This window comes from Bubalus kerabau, chromosome 16, assembly GCF_029407905.1.
Source record: "Bubalus kerabau isolate K-KA32 ecotype Philippines breed swamp buffalo chromosome 16, PCC_UOA_SB_1v2, whole genome shotgun sequence".
NCBI classification, from domain to species: domain Eukaryota; kingdom Metazoa; phylum Chordata; class Mammalia; order Artiodactyla; family Bovidae; genus Bubalus; species Bubalus kerabau.
In genome coordinates, this window is record NC_073639.1 from 23,626,214 (window position 1) to 23,652,187 (window position 25,974).

Sequence of the window (25,974 nt, forward strand, 5' to 3'; positions counted from 1 at the left end):
GAAAGAATGCCATGAGTAGAAGCCCCGAGGTGGCACTTAGTTCCATTCACATCCTTCACACTCTGTCCCCAGCCACCCAGAGATGCAGCAATTATAGGAAGTCTTTAGATCTCTTATTTCTGCAGTTTTGACTGCATCTCAACCCCTCCACTTTTAAATGTTTTCTTTCTCCTATCTCTCTCATCCTGGTTTCATCACCAAAGCCTTATTTCTGCAGCACTCATTTAAACTGACAACATGTTTGGTTTGCATGACTTTCCTCCATAGCAACTCAGGGATGATCTGGCTCAGATGATTTTCTTAGTTGCATGCCAGCTACCCATGGATAAGATTACAAGGAATACTTCTTCCTCCCTAGGCCCTTCCCTCCCTTCCCTCTGAATCAGGCATCTAACGTACCCTACTCTAAACTCCAGGGCCCCAGTTCTCTGCTTATTTAGAGGGCAGGATCAGATGAGGAGAAAATCCTAATGTCACAGGAACTGAAAGTAATCTGGTTTACTAGGAATAGGAGATACACTCAAGTGATTGGTAGAACACATTGGGGAGAGAGAGATAATCTAGGCTTGTATTGTGGGAATCTCTGACATGCTGAGAACATTTTATTTGATTTGATAATAAAGCGGAATTCAGTGAAGGATTTGGAGCAGGTTTTCTGTTTGCATTTGTTTCTCTCTTTCTTGTGTGTGTGTGTGTGTGTGAGTGAGTGATACGTTCTCATAGGAAAAGGGATGGCATCTATTAGATTCTCTCTATGGTGCCATTCACAACTGTGTGCACCCAAGTGTGTGTGTGTGTGTGTGTGTGTGTGTGTGTGTGTGTGTGTGTATGTGTGTGTGTGAGTGATATGTTCTCATAGGAAAAGGAATGGCATCTATTAGATTTTCTCTATGGTGCCATTCACAACTGTGAGCATCCAAGAAAGGCTTCGTAGAGATGAGGGTGGTGATGAAATTTGGAAAAGTTTGTCAGACCGTAATGCTTTTCAGAATATCTTCTTCATAAAAGGATCAAGCATCCTGGAGAAGGAACTGTATTGCTTAGAAAAGAGTAAGTGGACAATGCCAGTAAAAATGGAAATATGTATTTAGCCTGTAGAAGTCTTTAGTTTTAACTGGCAGAGACCGGATGGAAACTGAAACAAATCTCAGAGTTTCATGCTCTGCTGACAGCAGAGATGTGGTTCACTTAGCTTCTAGCCGAGTGTTTAAGTGATATTGAAACACTTCCAGTTTACAGTACATTTGGCAGCTCTCTGTTGAATAATCTTTTTTATGTGTATTCTGTTTGGAAGTGAATGTATACCAGTTATTTTAAGTAGTATTTTTTAATCTGTTGCTGTGTTAATTATAGCAAAGACAGCAGCAACACAATAATAGACTGATGTGAATGTTTTATTCAATGAACCAAAGAAATATCCACCAGGGCTGTATAGAAATTTCAGTGGACTGAAAATAATCAAATATGAATGGGTTTAAGTAGCCAATGGCACTGACAGCTTATGAAGCTGAACACTAGATTTTTTTTTTCCTGCTGCAGTTTGTGTGAGAGTCACTGAAGAAAGAACCCCTCGGTGTGATTATATTTTCTTGTGGAATGTAACTAATTTCACAGTGGAATAATTTTGACAAGAGTGCTTAGTTTCCTTCCATATGTTTTATTTCATTTTCTAGAAAAGGGGTCCTTGCCCTGGCACATTTGAATCCTGTTGAGCACCATAGAAAAGCTGTTTATTTTGGTGCAATTATCAGTGACAAAAAAAGAGAGAGAACAAAGATAAAAATAAAAAGGGAAGGTGAGTCTGGGTGAATTGCTCTTGAACAGTTGCATGCTAGCACAGAGGCCTCGAATCTGAACAAAGCAATGGGACATCACGGATTCTCGTTAAAGTCTGAACCAAAGACAAAATTATGGGTGAACATGTGTGTGGAATTCCATGCCTTCCACCCCTGCTGAACAACTGGACAATAACCTTTGTTCTCATTGTGTTTTCTTTCAACACAATGTTACTGTGTTTCATTCAACCACAGAAACACTTGAGAAGCAATAGAATGAGAATAAGTGGCTGATCCTAGAAATGTTCTTTTCTTTCTATAAAAAAACCCATAAAATTTATATTTAGGATATGCAAGGAGGAAAATAAAGAACAGAGGTAGTACTAATTGATGTTGGATTCTTTGAAGGGCAAGTCTCTTATTTCCTTGAATTTTTCTATTTATTGACTTCAAAGCTATCATTTCTAAATAGATTTCTGGGACTAGGACTCTTGGCACAAAATCTTCAGTGTGTTCCAAGAGGCTTTACTCTGGCACATTACCCAGTAGAAATATGTGGAAATGATATAAACATATAATTCATTAAAAAGATGATATGCTTAACTCTTAAAACTATGAAATGGTACTCAATATTAATCATAAAAGAAGAAATGCAAATTAGTATTGCACTGAAATAACATCTCTTACCTATTAAGATTGACTAAGATACATAAGTTTGTTAATACTGTGTTATCAAGAATGGGAGGCAGGTAAGCACTTCACATATTGCTTGAGAATGTATACATTCCTACAACACAAATATTCAGGACTATTGAAAATGTTTATCAAAATTTCACACTCTTTTATAGAAGAATTCCAGTTTATTCTGTAGATATAATAGCATGTGTGTATAAAAGTATGTTGTTGGACTATTGTTTCATTGCTTAAAATAGCAAGTTAGAAATGCTTGGGGCTGGTGCACTGGGACGACCCAGAGGGATGGAATGGGGAGGGAGGAGGGAGGAGGGTTCAGGATGGGGAACACATGTATACCTGTGGCGGATTCATTTTGATATTTGGCAAAACTAATACAGTTATGTAAAGTTTAAAAATAAAATAAAATTAAAAAAAAAAAAGAAGTGAAATAAAAAAAAAAGAAAAAGAAATGCCTTAAATTTCCATCAATAAAAGAGAAGTAAAATATACTATTTATAGCTCTGCAGTAAAGTACTACCCCTGGAGAAGGAAATGGCAACCCACTCCAGTATTCTTGCCTAGAAAATCCTGTGGACAGAGGAGCCTGTCCCTGGGGCTTGCAAAGAGTCCATGGGGTTGCCAAGAGTCAGACAAGACTTCGTGACTAAGCAATAAAATACTCCACATAAAGAGAATATGAGAGAATGATGCCATATTCTCTGTGTTAGTAGGAAAATACCCTCTCTCCAAAACACCCCATTAAGTGGGGGAAAAAAAAAACCAACATGCAAAACATACTGTTGCATGCCACCACTTGTATAAAACCAGACAAAACTTATACTTGTCTTTGCTTATTTGTATACCTATGGAAACAGAAAAAAAAACAACCAATGGGGAACAATGGATGACAGAAACAGTGGTATAACAGAGACTTCGTTGCTGTTGTTCAGTTGCTAAGTCGTGTCTGACTCTCTGCGACCCCATGAACGGCAGCACATCAGGCTTCCCTGTCCTTCACCATCTCCCTGAACAGTATGAAAAGGCGAAGGAGACTTCGGTGCATGCCTATTTATGTTTTTGGCTCTTGAACCCTGTGAATGCATTATCTGTTTGAAAAACTAAAAGTATTTTTTTAAAAAAGAGGCGAGAGCAAGTCATTCCAGCCTAGATGGTCAGAAAAGACTTTAGAAAGGAAGTGGTGTTAGAGGTGAATCTTGGAAGATAAGAAGTTCAAGCAGAGAGAAAGCAAGAAAAGAATATCATGAGCAAATGCTCAGAAGTAGGAAAATCTGTGGAGGGTCAGCAAAGCCATACAATGGCACTGAGAAGGAAGCTTCAAAGAGCCAAGAAGAGAGCAGTGATATATAAAACAAAGGAAATGGAAGGTTCAGGAAGGAGGGCTTGGCTATTAGCATCAGAAGCCACAGAGAGGTCACTGGGGCTGCTGCCTCCCTGCAGTTTGTCTGTGGTTGATTCCACTTTCAGCCTGATTTTTAGTCGCTGGACTCTGTGGTGAAGGGTGTTGGTTTTCTTTCTAGTTTCGTGAACCAGTCATCTGCAGATTGTTTTTTTTATAAATGCATCTCTTTGTTAGAGATCTGTGTAATAGAAAACTAACAGGAGGCATAACAGACGACTTCATAAGTTGTAAAATCTATTTTCTGAGAGGAATTGCACATGCTAAGCAACTTGTGGAGACTACAAAGCAGTCTGCTTTTCCCCAGCACTCAGTTTATTAATATACTTCATAGTACTTGTTGATTGGTCATCAAATGAAGTGACGTGTATTATTATAGTGTGCGATATGTTTAATATAATGGATGGTGATGAAGATGATGGCATAATCATGGTGACAATGATAAGGATAATCTTGAATTGGAAGATTCCCCCTAGCTTTGGCTTTTCTCTCTGACATCAGTTTCTCCTTGTGTTTCCTTTTGGTTTGGGTAAGTGGTGTGACAGAAACAAAATTGCCTGGGGTCCCTAAAGGGCTTCATGGATTTATGCTGGAAAAAAGGAGTAGGACGTTTCAGGATAATAATCACACAGGACTGGGTGATGCAGACAGAAGAAAAAAGAGCATGAACAAAACTGTTGTCTCCTGAAAGGGACTGACGTGTTATAGTGTCAGGAGTGGGAGGAGCTGCTGCGCCTATGAGCTGGTCGTTGCCTTGGTGGGTGACATTGGCTTGATCTTTTCTCCTCTCTCAACTTCAGTTTTTAAAATTGAAGTATAGTTGATTTACAATGTTGTGTAACTTTCTGGTATACAGAAAGTGATTCAGTTATACACATACACACGCACACACATATATATTTTCATATTCTTTTCCCTTACAGGCCATTACAAAGTATTGAGTATAGTTCCTTGTGCTATACAATAGGTCTTTGTTGGTTATCTAGTTTATATTTTCATATTCTTTTCCCTTATAGGCCATTACAAAGTATTGAGTATAGTTCCTTGTGCTATACAATAGGTCTTTTTTGGTTATCTATTTTATATATGAAAGTGAATGTTGCTCAGTCATGTCCCACCCTTTGTGATCCTGTGGACTGTAGCCCACCAGGCTCCTCTGTCCTTGGAATTCTCCAGGCAAGAATGGGTTGCCATACCCTTCTCCAGGGGATCTTCCCGACCCAGGGATCAAACTTGGATTTCCTTCATTGCAGGCCGATTCTTTATAGCTGAGCTACCAGGGAAGCCCATTTTTATATTATATCTATATCTATTTTTATACTATATCTATATTATTAGTGTATAATTTATTCCCTTGTAAAATAAAGTGGATAAGATCTATGGTTTTTAGTTTTTCTCTTAACAGTACAATTTTATTTTCCCAAGAGAAACTGCTGAAAAGACCTGTGATGGAAGCAGGCAGGGGAATCACGCTTCTATCACCTTTGAGTAGCCTTTGAATAAAGCATTGCAATCCATTTGTAAAGGATGGAATCAAATCATCTTCTGGTGCCTTCAAGGTCTAGCTTTTAAATTATCCATGACTTTAATATTCCTAGACTACTAAAAATATGAATAGCATGAGAATGGGGTAATTCTAAGACCCCATTTTAAACATTCTCAATGTTTACCTTCATTTTAATAGTTTTGCAATTTTTCATTGTAATAAAGCCATTTACCTGAGTGTCCTCATGGTTTAGGACACCCCAGTGAGCTTACTGAGATATCTATCTACCAACTTGAGAATCTTGTAACTAAAAGGTGTGTGTGTGTGTGTGTGTGTGTGCGCACACGTGCACACGCTTAGTTGCTCAGTTGTGTCTGACCCTTTGCGACCCCATGGACTGTAGCCCACCATGCTTCTCTGTCCCTGGAATTCTCCAGGCAAGAATACTGGAGTGGGTAGCCATTATCTTCTCCAACTAAAAGGTATATGGGCTGAAATTAAGTATTATATAGATTCCAAAGGCAAAGATAGCTTTTAGTGATTTAAAACAATATCTCCTTAATATCAAATTATATTTATTGGAATTATATCATTCTCCTATTATTCTCATATATCTATAGGATGATCAATTATTTTAGAACAGAGGAGTAATGTATCAAAAGTTAGTTTTCCTTACAGCCTTGCTAGCTCTTAATCTACAGTTGATAATGGTGCATGCACGTTGAAAGATCATGAAATCCACAGTTTACTGTTGTCATAATTTGGACTAAACTTTTAGGCTATACTTGATGAATTCCAAGTTACTATTGTAGAGAAATGTACCACTCAAACAGTTAATGGATCTCCATTTCTAAACCTTATATGGTATTTAATTCAAAGTTGGTAAGCCAGGTTCTCGCTACTAGAGAGATAGATTGATGTCACCTACCTGGAATCAATCCATAGTCTTAGGACATTTGCCAGAATGGATTATTTAAAAGAAGAACTCATGGTGCTCAGTGCCCAGTTTATTCAGTAAAATTAACTGAAAAGGATTAATTTCTGGTGGCTGAGGCTTGTGGTGGCTTTTTGAGGATATATATATATCAGCAGCACGTTCTATCTTGGGCTGAGGAGTCAAGGAAGTGCCCTTACTACTCTCAGAAGTAGTAAGAATGCAAACAGGACAGACTCCTGTTGCTAAAATATTGTCAGGTTGCATAGTCCTTGTTGTTCTTAGTAAATACTGTGCATTATTGGCATGTGATCGAGAAAACAGTGAGGCTGGATAAGAAGGAAGGGAAAGGAAGAACGCTATCAATAGCCTCCACAGGAGATTTATTTAAAGCCTGCCATCTTGTCAACATTGTTTCAATATGACAGCTGAGGCTTTCTCCAACTATTGAACATCTGACCCCATTTGGCTTCTCACTTGAAGCTGTGCTTTAGTCTAAATGGAAGGGCTGACTCTCTGAGAAGCCATAGCCTGAATCTGAGTTTGGTTCATTACCATGTTCATGATGATTATCTGAAGTTTGTTTGAACCTCAGGGGAGAATAAACTTGGAAGTCTCACCAGAGTGAATTTTGCCAGTGATTTTTTTTTTGGTTTTCAACTTTTGCTTAGAAATGACATGAAAGCAGCTGCTGTTTTCTGGCCATTTGAGACTGGGTGGTGGATTCCAAATGTATCATATGCCACACTGGTGTTAATCCATCAGGGAAAGAAATTTGTTTAATTGTTGTTGAAATGATAAATAGGACATGGAATTTAGTCTCAGATTTAAACATGGTTTTAAATTGTGTTTCTCTAGCTGACAGATATTGTCATTGACAACAGTTTATTTCAGCCTCAAGAGACTGAGAGTTTTCCTACTAAAAATTTCAACAACTAGGATTAGTCAGAACTCTCAGAAGTAGTAAGAATGCAAACTGGAGTTAGACCTAGATTTAAATTTTGGCTTTACTAACTTCTTAGGGATGAAACCCAAAGCAAGTTACTAGCCTCTCTGAGCTCCTGCCTCCTCTTCTTTGAAATAGGGCTGGTAGTACTTTCTCTACAGGTGAAACATAGTGTCCAGATCATAGTAAGTTCTCTAGAAATATCAACTACTTTTATGCTCATGCGAAGAGTTGACTCATTGGAAAAGACTCTGATGCTGGGAGGGATTGGGGGCAGGAGGAGAAGGGGACGACGGAGGATGAGATGGCTGGATGGCATCACTGACTCGATGGACGTGAGTGTGAGTGAACTCCGGGAGCTGGTGATGGACAGGGAGACCTGGCGTGGTGCGATTCATGGGATCGCGAGGAGTCGGACACGACTGAGCGACTGGACTGAACTGAACTGATGCTAATAGAGCACACAGTAGACACGTAATCTATGCAACTAACCTACAAACATTTTTAGTCACATTTCCCACCATCCCTTTGAAAGCAAGATGTTTTATTGAAAACAATAATGAAGGCAATACGGTGATGACTTTGGAGGATTATTATACTCTGTTACCATTATTCATTATATAAACATAATAAATATTTGTAAGACAGGAATTATGTCCTTTTATTTCACTACTTATTATTGGCATTTGCTTGTGTTTTTTTTTTCCTTTAAAAAACCCGCCATGCTGCTATACTCCATCAGCCAATATTTCAACAATTTTTAAGGAGCAACAATTCTATTCGGCATGATAAGAAATGAGAGGTTTTGTTTAGATTTGAGATTATAATTTAAGAAGTTTTGCTCCTAAAATGTTTGTCTTCCTAAGTGGAGGGACATGATCATTCTTGAAATTGTAAACAACAGTGTAAGGAGTGTGTGATAGTCCTTAGCTGGCTGCAGAATTTGCACTAATATTGAGCTGGTATAAAGTGACAATCGAGGACCAAAATATATTAACTGGTTTGTGACATCTCACCTGTGGTATGTACGCAACTTTTCTTCCTACATGTTTATCTGGTGATACAGAGTACCTCATGTAACCAAATCAATGGTGAAATCAGAGTGGATTAGTGATTTGGTTCATGACCATTCACATGGTCTGTTTAGCACATGATGATGCAAAAATTTAAGCCTATGAATATGTATTGAAATGAATAGTTCTCAGTACAAGTTTAAAATTTCTAAAAGCTCTTCAGTTTAATTGCATGGCTTTATCAATGACATGAGGAGGCAGCAAATATTCTAAGTAAATAACATTTATTTTGCTATTTTGGGGGGAGGCCACGGAATTTGAGCTGTTACATAGAATGTGCAAGCCTTCCCTGGTGGCTCAGTGGTAAACAATTCACAAGCAATGCAGGAGATGGGAGATGTGAGTTTGGTCTCTGGGTCAGGAAGATCCCCAGGAGGAGGAAATGGTGACATACTCCAATATTCTTGCCTGGGAAATCCTGTGGACAGAGGAGCTTGGCAGGTCACAGTCCGTGGGATCACAAGAGTCAGACATGACTGAGTGACTAAAGAACCAAGAACATAGGATATGCAAAGCTATAGTGCCTGATTTCTTGCATAGCTGGTATTGTGTACAAAATTAATTCCAAGACTGACATTTTCAAAATACTTAGAACAAAGTTATCACTGAAATAGTAGCTTCTAGTGGAGGTTACTTTGAATAAAAACCTTCATTTGAATGATAGGCAGTTTTAACAGTTAAATAATGCTGTCTCCCCGTAGTCGCCTATCGTGTTGTTTTGTTTAAGAACTCCTAGTCTCTTTCCAGAATACTAGCCCTGTGCTGCCCATTTTCCCTGTGTTCATTAGGCAACTGAAAGTTTCAAAACAATAATTAAAAACTTTTAAGTTCTGTGCCAAAAGAAAACCACCTGTTACTAGTAGTCAGTGATCATGTTGTCCTCAGTTCAGATCAGTTCAGTCACTCAGTCGTGTCCGACTCTTTGCAACCTCATGAACCGCAGCATGCCAGGCCTCCCTGTCCATCACCAACTCCCAGAGTTCACTCAGACTCACGTCCATCGAGTCAGTGATGCCATCCAGCCATCTCATCCTCTGTCGTCCCCTTCTCCTCCTGCCCCCAATCCCTCCCAGCATCAGAGTCTTTTCCAATCAGTCAACTCTTCCCATGAGGCGGCCAAAGTACTGGAGTTTCAGCTTTAGCATCAGTCCTTCCAATGAACACCCAGGACTGATCGCCTTTAGAATGGACTGGTTGGATCTCCTTGCAGTCCAAGGGACTCTCAAGAGTCTTCTCCAACACCACAGTTCAAAAGCATCAATTCTTCGGCGCTCAGCTTTCTTCACAGTCCAACTCTCACATCCATACATGACCACTGGAAAAACCATAGCCCTGACTAGATGGACCTTTGTTGGCAAAGTAATGTCTCTGCTTTTTAATATCTTATCTAGGTAGCCACCCTTAAACATCAGTCAGCTTTCATTGAAAAATAACACAAAAAGTAAGTCCTCAAAAAATAGGCACTTAATTTCTTTCAAAGAAAAAACGAGCATTTTTCCCCCTAATATTGACTAGTTGAATCTATGAGTAATCAAAGCAGCCAATTCAGGAACAAAAGACAGTTGCTTATGATTCAGTCCATTTGCTAATTGCAGAAACTTATTTTCTAAACTGTATCAGAGGGAATAATATTAGGGCTGATCATCACGAGTACGTCTATAATAAGGATTGCTACTGCTGCTAAGTCGCTTCAGTTGTGTCAGACTCTGTGCAACCCCATAGACGGCAGTCCACCAGACTCCCCCATCCCTGGGATTCTCCAGGCAAGAACACTGGAGTGGGTTGCCATTTCCTTCTCCAATGCATGAAAGTGAAAAGTGAAAGTGAAGTCGCTCAGTCGTGTCCGACTCCCTGTGACCCCATGGACTGCAGCCTTCCAGGCTCCTCCGTCCATGGGATTTTCCAGGCAAGAGTACTGGAGTGGGGTGCCATTGCCTTCTCTGTATAATAAGGATGGTGCTACAGTATTTCACACATGTGTTTCTAAAACTCAAAAGAAGGTTGATATCTTTCTGGTTCTATGTATGTTGCCATAAATTCAACTCCAGTCTCTCATATTACATCCTTTTTTTTTTTTTTAATTGTGTGTTCTTTATAATTATGGAAAACAGAGTAACCATTTTTTGCTGAAATTTTTTACATGGTAGGCTATTCTCTGGGTTCAATGCATGCTATTCCCTTTTTTATTTAAAAAAAAAAATAGAATACTTGAATCTATTCATTTCTCTAACCTCTGTGAATGTTTCTATCTCCCTGATGTCTTGGGGAGTATAAACTTACCAGAGAGGTTTGTCAAATGTGTAGTCATTACAGAAGCTCCTGGATTATCTAAATTTTCCCCTAAGGAGATAACTAGATTCGATAGGAAAATCATTTAATTGCTCTTAACCATCACACAAAGGCCAGTGATGTTCCTGCTCTTTTAAACAATACAATTACCTTGCTGGTAACTATTTCTTTTAATCCCATCATGAGATGTTTAAAAAATAATTGTTCTAATTGGTCTTTTTGTAACTGTGTTTTCTGATCACTTCTTCATTTCATCAGTGCTGTTTTCTTTTTAACTGGAATATAGTTGATTTACAGTGTTGTATTGCTTTCTGTTGTACAGCAAAGTGAATCAGTTGTGTGTGTATTTATATATGTTTATGGAGCAGGAAATGGCAGCCCACTCCAGTATTCTTGCCTGGAGAATCCTGTGAATAGAGGAGCCTGGTGGGCTTCTGTCCATGGGGTCGCACAGAATCGCACACGACTGAGGCAACTTAGCACGCATGCATGCGTTGGAGAAGGAAATGGCAACCCACTCCAGTGTTCTTGCCTGGAGAATCCCAGGGACGGAGGAGCCTGGTGGGCTGCCGTCTATGGGGTCGTATGGAGTCGGACACGACTGGAGCTACTTAGCAGCAGCAGCAGCATGTATATATATATGTGTGTGTGTGTTCTTTTCCTCTATGGCTTATTACAGGATTTTTTGTTTTTATTTGTTTTTATTGTAATACAGATGATTTACAATGTTGTTAGTTTTAGGTTTACAGCAAAGTGAATCAGTTATACATATACATATATCCACTCTGTTTTTTTGTTTTTGTTATTCCATATAGGATAATATGGAATATTGAATAGTTTTGTGCTGTACAGAAGGTTCTTATTATCTATTTTATATTACAGGATAGTGAATATACTTTCCTGTGCTATACAGTTGGATCTTTTCTATATGTTTTATACAGAGTAGTTTGTATCTGCTACTGGTGCTGTTTTGAATACTGCTTCAATCTACTAAGAATGGCAGGGTACTTGGAAAGTTAGAAAACAATGCAGGTAACAGATTTAATGACAAAAATAAAACACAGTGGACATTTTATTCTTTCTGATCTTTATGAATGTATGTGGCCCCATCTCAAAGGGGCTTTATTTTCTTTCCCAGTAAATGATGGAGTTGACAAAGAATGCTGTAATTCAAATTCCACTAAAGTTAATAATTCAATCAGTTGTGTTTTCAGGAGTAGGCTTTAGGTTTCAAATCTCTGCCATGCTTTTAAATTTACTCTCATAGTTCCATGGGCACACCCGACACAGATCGTGTCTTCTGCGAGCTGCTATGAACCAAGATGAAATGGTCACAGAGAGTGAAGAAGCACTGGCCTGCATTTTTTAATGTTGTTTCTCCTACATGCATCCTGTGAATGGCGGGGAGTGCCTCAGACCTCTTTTTTCTTCTTCGTGTGCCAGTAATTCTTTCTTCCCATTTTCTATTATTAACATGTACTGAGGAGGAGCGCTTTCGGGTGGTATGCTGCATTATTCTGTGTAGCCGGCAGTCTTGGTGTTCCTGTCTCCATTGATCCTCCTTCCTTGCAGGGGTTCTATTTCTCATCTGATCTCCCACGAGGATGAAGAGATGGTTGCCTCCCTGGGCTTTTCAGAGTCTTTTAATGACTCTTGCGTTGTTCAAAGGCTTCTGTCTCTAACCTGGAGTCTTTAGAAATCGTGATTTCATTTTATTTTCTTTTTTGGGTTTTGAACTAATAGGTGTTGCTTGGAAAGTTAAATTTCCTAGTCTAAAACTGTAAAAGTGACAAGCCTCATATCAGTTTTATAGTCACTATTTCTTAAAAGATGGATCATTATAGAACATGAGAAAATATTTAGTTTAGAAGGAAAACCTAGACAATTTTTTCCCAAGTGTTAAGCCAAAGAAATAAAGGACGCATGACAAGTTGAGGTGAAAGAATGTTTTCCAGTTTAGAAAAAGTGATTCATATTCTAGGTCTGTGGAAATCTCTTTTAACATAGTGCAGAGGCCAGAACATATATATTCATTTCTCTACCACAGGAATGCTATATGATTGGAAAGGCAGAGTAATTTGGGGGAGAAATAAATCACTTTAGTTATATTTGTGCTTTGTTCTCATGAACCATTTCCCTTTGCTGCCACCAAAGGGCTACTTACTAAAATAGTCTCTTAAATTTTGAGGTTGCCCTAGAACCTAGTCAAGGCTATGGTTTTTCCTGTGGTCATGTATGGATGTGAGAGTTGGACTGTGAAGAAAGCTGAGCGCCGAAGAATTGATGCTTTTGAACTGTGGTGTTGGAGAAGACTCTTGAGAGTCCCTTGGACTGTAAGGAGATCCAACCAGTCCATTCTGAAGGAGATCAGCCCTGGGATTTCTTTGGAAGGACTGATGCTAAAGCTGAAACTCCAATACTTTGGCCACCTGATGCGAAGAGTTGACTCATTGGAAAAGACTCTGATGCTGGGAGGGATTGGGGGCAGGAAGAGAAGGAGACAACAGAGGATGAGATGACTGGATGGCATCACTGACTCGATGGACATGAGTTTGAGTGAACTCCGGGAGTTGGTGATGGACAGGGAGGCCTGGCGTGCTGCAATTCATGGGGTCGCAAAGAGTCAGACACGACTGAGTGACTGAACTGAACTGAACTGAACTGAGAACCCTGTTTTCTGTAAACTAAGACCCTCTGGTATACTGTGCCTGAAATGAAATTTAAACAAGTGTACATCCAATCTTAAGATCTTGGGAGGGGATGATAATAAACAGCATTGATGATTGTTTGATTTCCTGCAGGTAGCGCTCAACACTAAGCTCCATGAGGTGCGTTGTGACTGAGCTCCACTTGTAATCAATGCAGGCCCTTAATTTATTGAAACTAATTTTGAAATCATGGTACCATACATACTGTCTACTGTAGAAATAATTGATAAACATTAATTGCAGGAAAGAGAGGAGCCATTTGCTTCAAAGAGCCCATCAGCAAGCTGTCCTTCCTGTTTTATCAGTAAGCAATGCTGAGAGCAAATAACAGATGGAACTGTCCCTCGGTGGCAGCACGGAGCACTCATGAAATATAGCACAATCTTCCTCCAGTGTGTTATGTTTTTAACAGTGGAAGATCAGAAGCAGGCGAGGTGTGGGCTAGGATGAATGACTGCCTCTGATGAAACATCCTTTTCTTCTAGGAAGATTCCTGTAGCAGATTGGGCTTTGGCAGTCTATCTCCATGGCTTGATAGAGTGTCATTACAGAATGTATCTGGAAGACTGTGAAACAGGGACAAACCTCAGAAGACCAAGGTGAATCTAAGGTCTGATCTGTGCTCTTATGTGCTCTCAATGGGTGGTTAAATTCTAGTTCCTTTAAGTAGCCATCAAAGAGACCACAAAACCAAAGAGAAAGCTGCCCCAAACACTGAAATTTGGTGCTTATTTGCCATCTGTCACAATCATTTCATCCTCTGCAATATTTTATTTCAACTTAACATGACTGCAGGAAGGTATTTGTGCCTTTTATGTGTGTGGGTGTGCGGCTAACATCTTCTCCTGCGTCTGTTGTTTGTATAATCATGCTGAAGGCTGTTACCATGGCTGGGGAAGCTGGATTTAGTATATACATTTTTCCCCTAATGGAAAATTCTGTCAGCCCAACTTCAGTGACTGTTTGGTAACAGCTTTGTAGCCAGTCAGATGGGAAGTGGTCCTCAAGTCCATGAGTAGGTAATTTATTCAAGCCTAGTTTATGATTCCTTTTCATAGTAGCTTTTCTAAATGGTTTCCAGTGACCCCCTCCCCACTTCTAATGCTGCCTCATCCCTTCAGCCCTGATCACTGCTCATACCTCCTGTTTAAGTAAACAGGTCAGGGCTGGCTGAGAGAAATCATTTAGTAAGCAACTGCAACTTGCTCCTCTGACTGACAGTGTCCCTGAATTTATTTTTTCATGTCCCCCAGTTTTAGTGAAAGAATTATCCTCATCCTTTAGGAAGTTAATCCAAACACATGTGTTATTAATTTTGCCCAATTTTACTCATTCTTATTCCCTTAATTACTAAAATGTTCAGCCTTTTCCTCTTAAAGACATCCCTTGGATTGACTTGTATTTAGCCTTTATAAAGGAAAAGAAAACATTTCTTCCAAAACTACATTGCCTTTTGAGCTATTGTTGCTTTTATTCTTACAGAGTTTCTTGTAAGAGTAGCCTCAGCTTCTGTCGTCTTTCCTCTTCATTTACTGCTCTGTATTGTAATCTCATTTTCTGCTCTCCGTTCTTTGAAACTATTCTATGAAAGTGCACAATTTCTATGTATTGAATACAGTTGTCATGGTTTTGGACCATTCAGCATCTGAGCACTCTCTCTCTCTCAGGCGGATTCTCGAATTTCCACATTTTGGTAAAAGGCAGGGTTCATGTTTAAGGTTGAAGAGATACAGCTAGAGACAGGCATGCAGTCTTGGCTTGGGAGTTGGATGGTTCTGCCTGGAGATGGAGGAGAAATTATAAACAGAAGCAGCAGCAGCAGCCACAGAGCCTGGGACAGAGGTGATGGTTGGCCATCAAGTCTGTTGTATCCCAAACTCGGCTTTTTCTCTGCAGTGTTTTCTGGTTGACTCATCTCTTTTGGGTCCTTTCTACTTTCTGAGCCTGGTTTTTCAAGTTTCACATCATTCTTTGAGCTAACTAATATCTTTTCTGTAAATGTCTTTTGTTCCTTCACTGAAACATATTTGGTTTATGTCCCTTTGACTTAAAAGACCTCACTGATACAGATAATGGTACTTAGGAATGGGTTTAATGGAATGGAGCCTTTGGGGGAGTGGAGTGAAGAGTGAGGGTGTAGGACTTATTAGCAAACGGGGCTGAAAATGATGAATCCCATTTGTCTTTGGGGACAGAACCCTGGCAGCTCATTGCATGCAGTGGTGAAGAGCTAATTAAACACAGCCTCTGTCCTCTGGAATGAAAGACTCCCTTGGAATGAAATGTCTGTTCAAGGAAAGGCTTTGGGGAAACCATATTGCTGCTGTCACTAACTAGCTAAAATAAAAGATTATAGGGATACCAGGAATGTTTTGAGAACACTAACTAGCTGGAAAAGGTAAATGATAAATTGCTCCTCTTAAGTTCTTGATTGGGGCAAAGGCTGGATCTCAGGAGTTCTAACAATGCTCAAAGAATCTCTCCATTCTCTCAGCTTCTTTCAACTTGCATGCACTTGAAAATGAAACTCAGGTTTGATATGGTTGCTGAATCATAATACCAATTACCTTAATATCCTGCTGGTCTTTTTATGTGGGAGTGAAAGCACTGGTCGGAATGGGACCATTTGGTCTGATTCTAAAGACACACAACACCCTGGACCCCTAGCCTTTTCCCTGTGCTTCAGTGGTCTCTTGGAGCCGGCTCTTTATGGCTGCTGCTGGTGGTTTACCTGCTCAGTCGTGTCTGACTCTGTAACCCCACAGACTGTAGCCTGTCAGGCTCCTCTGTCCATGGGATTATGTGGGACAGTTGCATTTACTTTTTCCCAGCTCTGTTCTCTGTGGCCACATGGACAACTTGATGCAACCTCGTGGTGCTACAGTTTGGGAGCACCTCTCCCCCTCTTGCTGGAGTGGGTTGTTCAACATTTACCAGCACATCACTGTTCTTGAGACTTCAGAAGTACTTCTGGCTTGTTTGATAGGGCCGTCTCTTCTTTCTATTGGTTTTTCTCTGGGGCTGACTTTGCAAGGGAGTTCCAATTTACAGACCTACTGTCATTCCCAAATTTCAAATCAACATGTCCCAGGGGAGTTGGTTGCATTGTAAAACCTGACTGAAGACGTTTTATCCTTTTATGTTTTTTTGACAAAGTTTTTGACCAAACTTGGGGCTATATGTAAGAAAAATGGTGACTAATATGAATGATTAACATTGAACAGGTAAACCATAGTTTTTCAAAGAAATGATTGTGTCAGTCTGTGCTGGCAGGCGTGTGTTTGATCTTTGGAGCATTTGCTTGACTATAATCTGAATTCAGGGGTGGGCTAGGTTGGTGAAGCTGAGATTCTGAAAATCCCTTGAATAACACAGAGAAGGGTGGCAAGTGACTCGGGGGTAAAATAATCATATACAAATTACATTCACTCTAATTTGAACCCCAAGAGGTTCTGAAAAAGGTCTTAAGAAATGTGTTGGTGAGGGGAGTTTTGCAAAGAGTTTGTGCTGTGGCTCTTTCTAGGCAGAGGATACTGGTGGCTGATACTTCAGTTGAAATTGTTTCCTTGATAGACATGAGGAGGAGACTCTTGTAGGGCATCTGAGGTCACATGACAGCATTCAAAGGTGAAATTGTTTTGGCTTACTATAATGGGCAGCAGGGTCAGAATGTTGTGAATTACAGGAATTTTTGGTCATGGTTGGTGGACCATTGGGTCCATGGATTGAAATAGGAGATAATACCTTAGTCCTTCTTGATTTGCATTATGGAAAACATTCTACAGCTGAGAAGTACAGGTCTGACATGGACTATCATTACAGGGAGTTTCCCATTTTCACCCAATTCTTAGATTTGTCTCCATAATCAAAATTCTTTGATGATAGACTGCAATAATATCACTCCTGGCCTTCCTCACCTTCACCAAAGGGTCTGTGGCTATTTCCTATAGATCCCTTAATTTGGTTACCTCTTCTTTGTTGTGGATTTATTCAGAATGGCTGGGAGATGCTGTCATTTTGGAAAATGAATTCCAAAGAACTATGGCTCTTTTATACCAGTGATCTAGCAAATATTAAGAATAGCGGTATTACATTCTGAGGGTAATGTGCTTTCAGGGGTCAGCATTCACATAAACATTTTCAGGTACCAAATGTTACTATTTCAACTTTGTGACAAAAATAGACTGCTTACATTTCAGGTCATGCGGATACAAACACTTTCTAGAAACTGGCTACACAGGCATTTCATGCTAGGTATTATCCACATGTGAATAGAATAGAAAGGAGCTGTAAAATTCCATATAGTGAACATCTATATCCCAAGCATGCCCTGGGAAAGGGGAAAAAATGGCTTTGGGATATTGTTAAACACTGATGCTGAGTTACCTAATTCCTGGAGACTGAGAAAACCGCTGTGATCTACTGATGAGAACAGCAAATTGCACTTCAGATTATGAATTGAGTTTTGATTGGAGTGTGACTCTAGGTGGTCTGGTCTTCTGGTTATTTTTCTGACTACCTGACTGGAATAGGTCTCTGGTGGGAACCTCCGCTGGGTGCCTGTACCATGTCTAGGGCTATTGCAATTGGAAATGCCACTCTTCTGGAGTTGCTCCTAGCTACTAGAGAACTAAAATCCAAAGTGATATTGCATCCAAAGTTGAATCATGAAAATGAAAGACATCATCATGAAAGATGGAGAGTCGATGATTTTTTACATGTCTCTATTTAGGTCTGTCTGGAAGAAGTATGGGCTTAGAAGATGTGGAGATACATTGAGGGATTATAAATTATACCCAATTGTCCATTTAACACACATTTTTTCAGTACCAACCAAGACTCATGCTCTGTGCCAGATGTCAGGGGTACATTGATGAACAAATCCTCACTTTTTTTTTTTTCTTTTGTGGCACGGGTATTTTGGGGCTCAAGATAATTGAGCAGTTTTTGCTCAAGATAATTCTAAGTGCTTGTTTTATAAGGGAGCCCTGGCATTTGTGTGTATGTGTGTTCAGACAGACTTTGGAGGAGGGAGCAGCAAAGGTGAGGGAAGTCCTTCTTTAGTAAGTTACACTTAAATGTCCTCGGAAGCAGAGGCAGGTGTTGTTAATAGCTTTGCAAAATCGGGGCAGGGGGAGCTGACACCACGGACAGCAGGAGAGAAGTGTGTGCTTGGGGAACAGATAAAGGATAGTGTGGCTGGAGCGATGAGTGTGAAGGGCAAAGTGACAAGAGAGAGGATGCTGAAGTAGTTGACAGGGGATGAAACGTGCCAGATTTGCTCTTACCTGACCATCCATGAAGTCAAGTGCATGGTTATAAGTAGGTACAATGTCATGATCAGATATTTAAAAGACTTCATTGATTGCAGTAGGGGTCTGAACAGAGAGTGGTAGGATATCACTGAGCTGTTGCAGCAATCCAAGTGAGTGAGTGTGGTATGGATGTAGAAATCGAGTGGTGAATTTATGAGGTATTCTAGGAAGTGCTATTAAGAGGATTGGTGATGGGCTGTTGATGATGGATTGAATATTGGGCACCCAGCAGTAGGAAACATAAAACAATACTTTCATATTTCTAGCTGGTATAGCAGAAAATATTTCTCTCTGTATCTCTGTATCTGTACATGCTCAGTTGCTTCAGTCATGTCCAACTCTTTGCAACCCCATGGACTGTAGCCTCCCAGGCTTCCCTTTCCATGGGATTTTCCAGGCTAGAATCCTGGAGTGGGTTGCCATGCCCTCCACCAGGGGGTCTTCCTGACCCACAGATCGAACCCGAGTCTCCTGCGTTGCAGGTGGATTCTTTACCACTGAGCCACCAGGGAAGCCCGTATCTATCTATCTGTCTAATCTGAGCTGACTGGAGTGGGTCTCATTTTTGGCTCATTTGTTTCACTATAATCTGGACTCACTGGAAAATATGTCTATCCATATGTCACTGAATGATAATAAAATGGGGGTGATGATAGGTTTATTCTTGGACCTGTAGAGATTGAAAGGTGTGACAGATTTATGTAAAGATGTTGAGTGAAAAATTAGACACAAGGTTGAAGGAAAACAAGTTTGGTGTTGAAATAAATCATAAATATGGGGGTCATTGGTCCGTAGATGGGGAGTGAGGCCAGAGATGTGGAGAAATGCAGAATAATAAGAGAAAAGCCCAAACATGTGCCCTGAAGGACTTCAGAAGATAAGGTGCTGGTCCCGCCTGGAATGCGGTGAGTACAGTCATTGCGCCTAGCAATGATTCATTAAAGGTTTATGGGCTTAAGAAATAAAACTGATGGAAAAGGAGAGCACCTAAAGAGGCCCTGTCATTTCTGCAAGCTTACCCTAAAATAGTAAAAATAACTGTAAAATTTCACCCTCAGATCCTCTGGTTCTGATAATGTTGGTGACTAAGTATTTGATTTATTGATTCAAATAAAGTATAAAGCATTTCTCATTTATCTAGTGACTTTCTGCTACTCTCTTTTACTCTTATCCCCATTTCTTGTGTGTCTCTTACAGTACTTAGAAAGCCCTGCTTTATATTTAAACTGCTGATCTAGGACATTTCCCAAGCTTGAGAAACCTGGCAGAGAAAGCCCCTGTTTTTTTACCTTTCTGTTCACAATGCTAGGGTGTGCCTCCTAGATAGTATATGGTCTGTCTCTTATAACCCTTAATATGTTTTCTTTAGAATGTGTTTCACATATATACATTTTATATTTGCAAATTGGCAACAATTTAAATGCAAACCTCCCTTTTTATTATTCCGCTTAAAAGTGAGCATCGGGTTCCATACATTAAGAAGCTAATGGTATTCTTTGTGTATTTCGCCCAGATGGTCCCCAGCTTTTCTTTCCTGACTAGAAAAATGCATTTCCAAAACTTGACCACTGGGGGGAAGCATAGTGCAAAGTTAGCCTTTAGCTTATCCTTCATGTACCAGGTAGTGGAGACTCTTGGTAAAACCTCCTGATCAAAGACTGTTGTGCCTTTAATGGAAGCACCACTTTTGTCTGTCTGTCCACCTGCCGGTCAGTATGTTTTTTCTTTGTCAAATTCTTTCCTTTCCCTCTTTTTCCAGGGTTCTTGGTGAGTTAAAACTCTTACTTTGAAACTTCCAGGAGCTTAATTAATAAACATGCAAACCAAGTGGAAGCTGGCACAGTGCCCTTTTCTGGCTCAACCACATGGGCTTGCTAGGGTAATTGTAGTTATTTACATTTGGCATCCAACTGACACCAGAAGCAACATTGCCTTTTTTTTCTTTTTCCTATGAGTACTGAAGCTATTAAATTAAACAGGTTAATGTGGCTACAGCATTTCACCCCCTACTATCCCCACAGCTATAGTAAATCTGCCACCTGTTTATTTCCATAAAAATTCAATTACAGCACCACCAGTTCTTCTTCTTATGCAAGCAATTAACTTCAGGCAGTTTCAGGCCCCAGAGAAAGGCCAGGCTGGCCAACTCCTTTTTTTCCCCTCTTTGCTGCCTTTAGCCGACAGTGGTTTCTTTTGCTAAGTGACTATGTACCTCCACACCAGTGAAAAATGAAAGGATAGGCTAGACTGCTGTGCACTGTCATGCCTGTGAAAAAGCAAAAACTGAGAAATCACAAACAAACCTTCTGCCTCCCCCTGTCCAAGCAGTGGGGGAGCCTTAGAGGCCAGAGAACTGAACAGCAAGCCCACAGCCAAGGCCACAGAGATGCTCCAGCATGGCTGAAAAACACACCAAAATGAAGAAGGAATTGCTTTAAAAATTGTTGGTTTTCTTCTTCATCTTTGTAAAAGATATGGCTGGGTAGGGAAAGGTTGGTAAAATGCTGTAGCATCCTGGTTAAAGCAAAACATGATTATGAAGCAAGAAAACCGTATTCGTCTATGCTCCTCAACAATGTTGATAGAATCGAAGGCTTCTAAAGCAGCTGCACTGCTTTTCCCCTTTAAGAGGAATGGATCCTTAATACCAGCTTGAAGATACTGACTTTCATCTTTTTTCATGCTTAGTTCTTTTTATCATATTTCTTTCTCTTTTCTCAATAGTTTACCCTATTAAAAATTAAAATTCTGAATCTTACATGGAATGATTTCCAAGTGGTTTGCTAATTATTGAGTAGCAGATGAGTTACTTGCTTCCCATGAATCCCTTTAAAGCCATCGACACTGCTTTTGTTTGAATGAATACTATTCACAGTAAATGTGTGAGCACTGTCTCAAGAGTGAATGAGACTGAAAAGTTCATAAATTAGATCATGCCTAGGTTTCAGGATAAAACAGATGCTTCTCCTTAAGTGAGTTCGTACCAACTACTATTGAGGTGCAGTTGTTATTAATAAATTCAGAGAATGATAGAGTGTTTGAAAAGAAATAGATAGGCTGTAAATGGATGATAGAACCCAAGGTGGCTCTGAGCTCCTACCTAGGGCAGGTGGCTGAGGTCGGCGGTGGGGGTGTCAGGTGACTCCTTCAGCCTGTCAATTGGTCCCTGAGCAATAATTACTCAGGCATGTCGCTGGACTGGCATAGGTGTCGCATGTCAGCCCTTTCCAATATACTTCCAGAGGATAAAGTGAGTGTGCAAATATCTCTGTCCTTCCTCCTGCATCTTGAAGGTGCCCTGTGTCAGCCAGCATTAGTACTCTGCTGGGGTAGACCGATGTAATAAAGTGGGCTTTGAAGGCAGCATGTCACAGGAAAAAGATACAGCCTAATTAAATTTAATCTTCTTTTAAATGGTTACTCAAAAGAGAGACTCTATTAGAAGTTCAAAAAGGCATATGTAAATTCTCCCCAGGCAAGTCCAGGCTTCCCTGGTGACTGAGTGGTAAAGAATCTGCCTGCAGTGCAGGAGACTCAGGTTCAATCCCTGGGTCAGTAAGATCCCCTGGGAAGGAAAGGGTAACCCACTCCAGTATTCTTGCCTGATAAAGTGAAAGTGAAAGTCACTCAGTCGTGTCCGACTCTTTGCAACTCCATGGACTGAATTCTCCAAGCCTAGGCCTGAATTCTTGCCTAGGAGTGACTAAACAACAACAGGCAAATGCACACAGGTGGAAGAGTGCAGATTTTAGAGCCTATGTTATATCTTGATTGGGATGATGGGACTTCAGTGAAGAAAGACCAGTATTCTGTGGCCCCGAGAGCACATCGTCTGCTGTCAAATGGGTTCAAGTTCATGGTCTTGAAAACTGTACTTTTCCTGTCTTCAAATGTTCTCATGAGTCCTTCTCTCTTCAGTTCAAAGGAGAAATTAAAAGGGATTCTAAGTGTTTATTCTTCATCCTAGATGTTGGGCAGATGCCTAATTTCCACTGCTTCCTTACCTCCTGAAGAGTTTCAGGCTTTTTGCTTCTGCCAAAATGGAGCAAACATACAGCTTGGTACTTTGAAGTCTGAGTTAAAGCAAAACTAAATGGACCATGTTTATCTGATCAATTAAGGCATTGCCTACATCCTTAAAACTGATGTTTCTCATTTAGGCGGCATTCTATACAATCCTCAGGAAATTAACAACAGAGATTGAGTTTGGGGAATGGGGGTCATTATACAAAGAAATGCAGGAAGAGTGTGGGAGAATTTGACTCCACTCCAACATAAGCTTCATAAACTGACTCCACTCCAGTATAAACTAAAAAATGTCTTTGTAGAAGTGGGCCTGTAGAAAATATTAATGACAGTCCCCAAAATAGAATTTTGATTTAAAACTCCCATTAGGTAAAGTGATCTACTAGATTTAAGAGTCTTCAGCATGATGGATGTTTAGAATGACAAAAACCTCATCTTTTTCTCAGAGATTAGCATGTGTTCAGTTCAGTTTAACCACAGTTCAACAGGGCATGCTCTAGAAACAGCACAATGTAAAGCAGAGTATTAGGTTTAGAAAAAATAAAAAGAGCATAAATTAAAACTCACAAGCTTCCCAGGTAGCTGAGATGGTAAAGAATGTGGCTGCCAATGCAGGAGACCCGGGTTGGATCTGTGGATTGGGGAGATTCCCTAGAGAAGGGAATGGCTACCCACTCCAGTGTTCTTGCCTGGAGAATTCCATGGACAGTGGAGCCTGGTGGGCTACAGTCCATGGGGTCGCAAAGAGTTGGACATGACTAAGTGACTTAAACTTTGACTTCACTTTCTCTAGACGTTGACAGTGTTTCTCTTTTGAAAGCCAAACTGATCACCACCACTTAATAGAATGATATAAAGTGGTGGGTAATTGAACCCTCAGGCTTTCCCTTATCAGCATTTCGTCCCATTCTTCTCAGAAATATTTTGAAGTAGTACTTGTTGGGCTTCTTTTCCAGCTGGCACGGGACCTGGGCACGTGACCTATTCCAGACAGACAGTTCTTTCTCTCTCTCATCAGAAACCCACATACATTCCTTAAGTCCTTGGTTTAAGTGAGCTCCATCTTTCCAGTTGGTGCCAACAGATTTATGTGTTTTTTCATGTTTGGCAGATTCTATGAAGATTGCCTTCCAAATTCCATGGTTTGTTTCCAGAACTGTGGCTTGGCAGGAAAACTAATGCATAATCTTCAGGTGTAGGTTTTTTGAGGTTTTCTGTTGGATATTAATACTATAGGTTTAGAGGCAACTTGCAATTTTATAAAATAACTTTCCTCAGGTGCCATGTTTTAAGCCCTTATACTCGCCAACTGTAAAGGAGGAATTGGTACTGGGGAGGCAGAGATAAAGCTATTAAACTCTCTGACCCATATGTGCTATATGTGGTCAGTCATGTCTGACTCTCCGCCAGGCTCCTCTGTTCATAGGGAGTTCCAGGCAAGAATACTGGAGTAGGTTGCCATGTCCTCCTCCAGGGAATCTTCCCAACCCAGGGATGGAACCTAGGTCTCAGCATTTCAGGTGGATTTTTTACCATCTGAGCCACCAGGGAAGCTCCTTTGACCCATATTACCTGCTCAAAGTTGCCTTCTACCTGCCTTTACTTTTCTATATGATTTATCTTGTGCATCTGACACTTCCACCAAAGCAGAAGATGCCTGCTCAGATTTTGAATTAAATTGTAATAACTCTTTGACTTGAGTATATACCATATATAATATACATTAGTATATGTTATGGTATTATATTACATTCTGTGTGTGTACTCAGTCGCGTCCAGCTCTTTGTGACCCTATGGACTGTAGCCCACCAGACTTCTCTGTCCGTGGGATTTTCCAGGCAGGATTATAGGACTGGGTTGCCATTTCCTTTTCCAGGGGATCTTCCTGACCCAGGGATTAAAATCATGTCTCTTGTGTCTCCTGCATGTCCAGGCAGATTCTTTATAACTAGGCCACCTGGGAAGCCCTTACATTATATGTTAGTATATACCAGAAATGATTATTTGTGAAGACTTTTGTTCAGTTCAGTTCAGTCACTCAGTTGTGTCTGACTCTTTTTGACCCCATGGACTGCAGCATGCCAGGCTTCCATGTCCATCACCAACTCCCGGAGTTCACTCAAACTCATGTCCATTGAGTCGGTGATGACATCCAACCATCTCATCCTCTGTCGTCCCCTTCTCCTACCTTCAATCTTTCCCAGCACCAAGGTCTTTTCAAATGAGTCAGCTCTTTGCATCAGGTGGCCAAAGTATTGGAGCTTCAGCATCAGCCCTTCCAGTGAATATTCAGGACTGATCTTTAGGATGGACTGGTTTGATTTCCTTGAAGTTCAAGGGACTCTTCTCCAACACCACAGTTCAAAGCATCAATTCTTTGGCACTCAGCTTTCTTTATAGTCCAACTCTCACATCCATGACTACTGGAAAAACCATAGCTTTGACTAGATGGACCTTTGTTGGCAAAGTAATGTCTCTGCTTTTTAATGTGCTGTCTAGGTTGGTCAAAGCTTTTCTTCCAAGACTTTTGTAGGTACCTGCAGAAAATCTGCTCTAGGGAAAACTTTTAAGATGGTACATTTCTTGACAAAGAGCTGAGTCATTTTAATGGAAAAAGTATTTCTCATTGTATTATATTTACATATAAAATTTTACTTCACTAAATGAAATAAATGGAAAAGTTCAGTCAAGTGTAGAAAGCGAAGTCAAGTCAAAGTGTAGAAAGTAAAGTCAAAGTGTAAGTTCTTAGTCATGTCCAACTCTTTGCGACCCCATAGACTGTAGCCCTCCAGGCTCCTCTGTTCGTGGAAATCTCCAGGCAAGAATACTCGAGTAGATAGCCTATGGGGCAAATTTGGAAAGCAAGTCACTTTTATATTTAGGAAAACTTCATGTATATTTTAACCCCCAAGGCAGTGTTACTGGTTACTTTACAGTGAATTCATCATTAGCTTTTTCAGCCTTAGACAAAGTATCTTGGTTTATCTGATGTGGTTGTAGGTGTTCTTGTGTCTACGTGTATCCGTATGTTGACTAGTGAGATGACAATTCTGAAAAGAGTAAGAAAAAGTAAGGAAAGTTTTTATTCTCTTTTATTCTATTTTTAAGAATACTTCAAAATGTCTTCACTGTTTTGCAAGTGACGATTCCTCTTCTCTTATCAGCAGAGAATTAATAAATCTGGTCTGTTTCATGTTTGGAAAAATGTAGGTTTTAGACTTAAAGTTCCTGGTTTGACAAGTGCTATGTAAGGGAGAAAGAAGCAGCAAAATGAAAATCAGTGAGCCAAGTGAGACAGACTCATGGAAAGGGTTCCTCAAGATCTCAGCC

The 25,974-nt window shown here is 40.2% G+C and overlaps 1 long non-coding RNA gene across 15 annotated transcripts in view; it reads left to right on the top strand.

The window, feature by feature from the left end:
* LOC129630391 (uncharacterized) overlaps positions 1-25,974 on the top strand; it is a 199,084-nt gene that overhangs the window by 22,900 nt on the left and 150,210 nt on the right. For 14 of the 15 annotated variants that reach the window (XR_008703658.1, XR_008703657.1, XR_008703671.1 and 11 more), the window contains exons 2-3: positions 13,789-13,913; positions 19,414-19,523. This is a non-coding gene — a long non-coding RNA (uncharacterized LOC129630391). Of the gene's footprint in view, positions 1-13,788; positions 13,914-19,413; positions 19,524-20,377; positions 20,446-25,974 lie in introns of those variants that run through there. The other variant, XR_008703661.1, reaches the window with a different exon arrangement.